The sequence below is a fragment of the Melopsittacus undulatus genome, chromosome 9, assembly GCF_012275295.1.
Source record: "Melopsittacus undulatus isolate bMelUnd1 chromosome 9, bMelUnd1.mat.Z, whole genome shotgun sequence".
NCBI classification, from domain to species: domain Eukaryota; kingdom Metazoa; phylum Chordata; class Aves; order Psittaciformes; family Psittaculidae; genus Melopsittacus; species Melopsittacus undulatus.
The window spans coordinates 30,530,581-30,536,684 of NC_047535.1; positions in this window are offsets into that span (position 1 = coordinate 30,530,581).

The window sequence follows — 6,104 nt, forward strand, 5'->3', positions numbered from 1 at the left end:
TTATCAAAACCTTGCCATGATTTAACCACGGGCTGCTCTCCTGAAATACAATCAAACTGCAGATCATGATTTTCTTTACTGCTCTACAAGGTACAAGTTAGACTAAGTGTAGAACAGTACCCATGTGAAATACTCAGCACATCTCAGTGATAACTTCCCTTACCTGCCCTGGGACACAGGTGAGCCCATCAAACATAACCAAACATCCATCAGTATGAGTAATAGTGACTATTCAGTTTCAAATTTATGCTGTACAGACACAAAATACACTCATAACAGGAGTAAATTGATACTAAACCCAGTGTCTGGACAGAAGAATTTCCACATCTCACGGATTATTTACGTATAAAGCAAACATATGCAATGGCCATGTTGATAATTTCCTTAGGATTTAGAGAACTGAGCAACTTCAGCTTTACCGACTTCATGGTTGCTTGATCTCACTACAGTAAACAGCTCCATATTTTTCCTTTTCATGTTTTATCCTGAAGCAACAGAGCATTACATTAATTGACTTGTCTTATTAATTCAATAAGCTGCTTCCAAGATGAAATGCTTAGCTATGCTTGCTTGTTTTTGGCACTTTTTGGTTGTTGGAAGAAAAGCTTTAAGGCTAGAATTGCTCTGATGTTTTCCACAGTTCACTGAACAATTTTATGCACTACTGAAGATTTGCCACATTTGGAATTACTGCAAACTGCTGCTTTTTCATCATATTATAATTTAATTCACACTTTTAGTATGATAAGAAAACATTTAACAGTTTGCTTATTAGAGAAGTGTATTTATTCTGCCATAAAGCTGTGGTTAAGAACTCATTATAGGTCATTCCTTTCTAGGATTTATAATTTGGACATAAGATGCATTTAGAAGATTAAAGATGACACAGAAGCCACCCCATTCAAATGAATTATATGCAACAAAATTCAGGGAGAAAAAATTGACCTTGCTGTAAATATATAGCAAAAATAATTTACTGCAGAGTTGAGTAAGATTGAGATATTTCTACTATTTCAGCAAGTTATCAGAGAAGAGGTGAAAATGTTTTAAACTCCAAGAAACTTGAATATCATTAAAGATACCACATGTTTCCTTAAGGGAAAAATACTCCTGTAACTACGTGGATTCTTAGATTTCAGCTTCTTTAGCAAATATGAACTCTAGGTTTTTCTTTCAGCGGTGAAAAGGGTGATTTTTTGGTCTGTGAACCGGGTGAAGATGAAATTTCTTTTTTATACTGAGCTTGCATTTTTCAAGAAACTCGCCAGAGGTTGTCAATGCTCTTACCTTTGAAAACTCTCCGTCCATCCATTGCCTGACTCTAGGCTTGCCCATATGGTCTGTTGTGAAGCAAGGTAGAGCATTGTCATGATTTAACCCCAGCTGGCAACTAAGGACCACGCAGCCACTCACTGATGAAACTGAGGGGCTGTGGCCACCTCCAGGCTCTCTGATGTGGAAGGGAGTGAGTCCTTATCAATGATTGCTTCTCAACATGTAGGTACTACAACTCCCTGCTCCAGATCATGGCACTCACCAAAGTCCCTTACCGAGTTCCTGGCAACAGCGCTGCATTTAAGCTGCTTCTAGGGTGATGTTTGGCCTGGCCTGGGCTGCTGCAGGGAGCCAGGGCTGTATAGAAATAGAGTAAGAGCCAGAATGCTATGAAAAGGAGTCAGTCCCTGGATAGCCAGGTCAGTTGTTCCTGCCCAAAGGGATAGAGCATGCCTGCATAAACTGTTCTTCACACACTCCCTCATCTGCAAGCTATATTTTGTAACCCAGCAACAAGTCTGGCAGCTTGGTGCTCAGAGGTAATGCTGATGGTCAGGGCACTGATTCCCACCAGCCCTGATACAGGTTGGTGCAGTGAGTGACAAACCTCACCACAGAGCCAGTTACACACTCACTGTTGCAGTAAAACCAATCTGGTAATCAGAAGGCTTTGAGTCAAAATAAAGACTTCCCTGCAGTGAGGTCCTATTTTTAAATGAAGGTTATTGATCAGGTTTCTGGCCTTAAGAAAAGAAATTAAAGCATAATTTATGCTCAGAGTGACCTGTAGGTGTTTGCACAACAATTAATACCTGCAGTGATGGTAATGCAGCTGGACACATGGCAATAGGTTTTCTTACCTTGAATCATTTTACCCTTACAGTCACTACCTCTAACTCTTCATTATGTGTCCCCATACTCTGCAGTTCAAAATTATCACACTAAGCAAAGCTCAATGCACTGTTTAAATGAGTAAGGAACATCTGGTAAGCTGAAACTGCTGGGACTCCATGGACAGATAAAGTTGTAGCACTTTTCTTCTGTATATGGAAATGCATTGTAAATTAAATCTACAAATCGTCTGAAAAGGCACAGGTCAGAAAGGAGGAGGAGAAATACCATCATTTGTGCCAAGGTCAAATTCCATGCAGTTTAGCTTAAAGTCAATGCATTTTCAGGCATTGTAGAGTTCACTCAGTATTTTGGATTTTAATGGTTTTCTAAAGGCACTTGTGATATCGTATTTTTGCCTTCACAGTGTATGTCCCAAATATATTACAAACCTAACAAATCTTGTGAGAATGAAAATATTTCTCGCCTCTTTTTTTTTTTCTTTCAATTGCTTTAAAGAAATGTGGGATAATGCTGAAATCTCAGCCCAAGACTGAACCACTGCCTGCTGATCTACCTTAGTTAAAAAAAAAAAGAACAAGTTGTGCAGCACTCCATCTGCCGTGAAACATAAATGTCTTCTAACAGCAATGAGCCGAGAGGCATGAACCATTTAGCCTGAGGGAGAAGATGTTTCAGCAGGGTAAGCAGCAAGGAAAGTCTCAAAGAGACTGGTGACACTCCCTTTCAGCTCTTGCTGCCACTGCACTGAAGGCCAGATCTCCACAGCCTGTTAAATTCCCGCACAGCCTGATAGCTCCTGCTGTGTCACCTCTTCACCTTTGCTTTCATGCAGAGAGATTGAACCCCTGGGAAGATAAGAGTCATTTTTGTCAGTGCTACTCTGTGGTCAGACATCCACCATATCCCACTGTGCCAGGAGATGATGTTACCATACCTGGAGGTTATCACCACCTCCCTGCCAAAGATTATCTGCACAGATTAGGGAGTATATGCATATGTTGGTAGACCTGAGGTCCTTGCAGAAAGGCATTAAAAGCTGGTGGGACTATAATGCTCTGCAGACCAGAGCTGCATCTAGAAGGCAGTGATGCTATAGACATGTCTGTCAGCTCTGATACCCATCCATCACTATTATTCCCATTGCACATGAGACCATGTGTTTGCAGAACATTCATGCACATTTTGGCTTTCGCATTTCAAAGGGACAAAAGGCATCTGAAAGGAGACAGCCTACATCTGTATCACCATTTTCTGCCAAAACCCAAAACACCCTTTGTTCCATGCAAACCTGTACATAAGGAATTATTCTGGCACACCTTACAACTGTAGCCCAAATGTCAAATGGAATTAATATGAGCCAGTAGGACATTTCAAAAACAAGCAGCTTTCAACACAAGATAGGGCTATCTCAGGTCACTATAGATGAGTAGTACAATTGAAAAGGCCGGAAGGAAAATTTAAGAAAATATCTCTCAGAAAAATCCCTGCTCTTGTTGCCATTTCAGGAAAAAGCATCAGGAACATTACACCTTTGTCTTGTTGGTGTCATAATGGTGCAAAGTATACAAGAAGGTTGAATGCTAATTGTTTATTGGGTGTTCTGTGATATACCAAGGTGGATGCAAAGGAAGAGGTTGAAAAGGGATAAACGATGCTTTAGATTTCTCCTTTTCAAGAAATCATTTAAACAGAGGCATGAATAAAAGGAGTGGCAGGACTGAATCTACAGATGGCTCCCGTGTCAGGGAACATTTATCTGAAAGCCAATAAAAATGTGACAGTCTACTATTTCCCCAGGCCATATAACTTCATCTTGATGACTACTTTGAGATAAGACAATAATCAATGTAGAAGGGCACACCTCCTTTTTAACACAGCAGTGGGCCCCAGGAATACAGCACTGCCACGATGGCACATGCTCTCCCATAGCTTCCTACCCAGGGCTGCTGCTCCTTCTCCACCCACTGTGCAGTTCCCCCAGGTAATAATAGTTCTGCTGCATTGTTCGTCTGACTGCTGCAGCCTCTTCCTCCTCCTCTCCCTGTTACCTTCATGTGGATCATCATTGTGGCTGATCCCTTTCTGGACCTGCTGATGCTATTCATTTCCTCAGCCCCCTCAGAAGCATGTGCCAGCACCTCACTGCCCTGTATGCAAAGAAAATTCTTCTAAAAACCATCCTCATTCACCAGGTACTCTAGCCTGAATGTTGAAGGACCTGGCTAACAGCTGCATTTCCCATCCTCATGATTCGGTACCCCATATAGCAATGTCCTTCTCATCCTTCTTCCCTCCAAACGGAGGGCTCCCAGCCCAGACCCTTGATTTGTTGTTATGTCTGGGGATATGTTAGTTTGAAGCTACAAGCCCCAAATCCATCTAAGGATAATCCTCAGGTTTGTGCCTGCAGATTTCTCAGCACATGCCCCATCTCAGGAGATCCTTTACCTTTCTGAAGAAGATGAAGCCCTGGAGCATATTTTTTACTTGCTGAACACGGAGATCTGTGATATGGACCAATAAAAGTTTCTATTCTTTTGAGCAGGGCTCAAAACAACTGAGGAGAAAGGAGAGCAAAGATGCCCCATCTCTGGACAGAACACATCTTCTGGCTCAAAATAAGGTCTGATATTCCTTTTGTTTGAACTGAATGCTATTAAGGATGGTTGAGAATCACTTTGGCAGTTCCCTTATATGAAATTATCTGAAGTAGCTTATTAATACTAATCAATACCCAAGGGCAAAGTGACTGGTATTAATCTAGCTACCCTCTCAATGCTGTAAAAACAAGTCCAGCCTTCGTATATTCCTAGGAGAAGGAAATCAAGCTAGAAACAAAGTGCTTAAAAAAACACATTTGTCAGACTGATCCTGTTTAATTAAACAGGAAATTGCAGGGCAACTAAATCAATCTTTACAAAGAAAAGCTGTTTCTCTGTTTACAGAAGAGAAACTTGTGGTGATTTATCTTTAAGAATGTAATTGCCTAATGATTAATAGTGACCAGGGATAGAGGGAGGAAATGAGGAACAGGAGTGACTTCTCTTGGTGCGTGTTTGAATGAAGCATGGCAGAGATATATGCCGGTGCCACAGTAAGTACTAAACAACCAAAATTTCCTTATTTATACTAGAAAACTGCTGTTCTTCTTCTAGATTCTTCTTTTGACACAGAAGGTATCAGCACTAGAGAACTTCAGATATGCTGGTAGAACATTGGAGATTTGGGTCCAGATATACATTTGGGTTCTTTTCTTTCTGCTCAATATAATACAAAGTCAGATTTTTACCTTCACAGTTCTCATCTAGGCCCAATGACTTTTTTAATATCAAACTGTACAAAAGCAGGTGTTGTCTGCCTGAATGTGAGATTTGCTTGCTTTGCCCAAATTTAGAGCAGACTTGATGCTGCTGCTACATGTAGAGAGTACTTTAGGCTCTCAAAAGCAGAACAGCTCTAACGTGCTGGTCTGCAGGCAGCCTTTGGCTGTCCATAGGCAACCTACAGCTGTGTAAAGACTACTTATAGCTGTCTATGCTGTGGCAGCACATCAGGGACTGTAACATGAAAGTGTATATACACACATCTCTGTATATACATAATGGTGTTGGATATCCTTAAATCTGAATATATTTTCTTTATCATAAAAGCACTATGAAGAAGCCAGAAACAGCTCTTATTGTTCCTAAAACCAGATAAGAATTAATACTTGAGGGATACTTGGCCTTCAGATAAATCTATCATCTTGCTTAAAAGGACAGCTTGTGCTTTTCATAACACAATCAGGGTCTTCTTTCAGCCATTCATCTCAGGATAGCCTCCAAAATATAGATCAGAGGTGACAGGATAGACAAACGAGCATGTCAGGGTTATTTTTTCATTATATTTATTATATTATTTAGTTGTGTGCTGAAGTATTTCAGGCTGACAAAAGCAGTGTGAGCAGACAGTGGTGTGATTTGATTGTCCAGAGA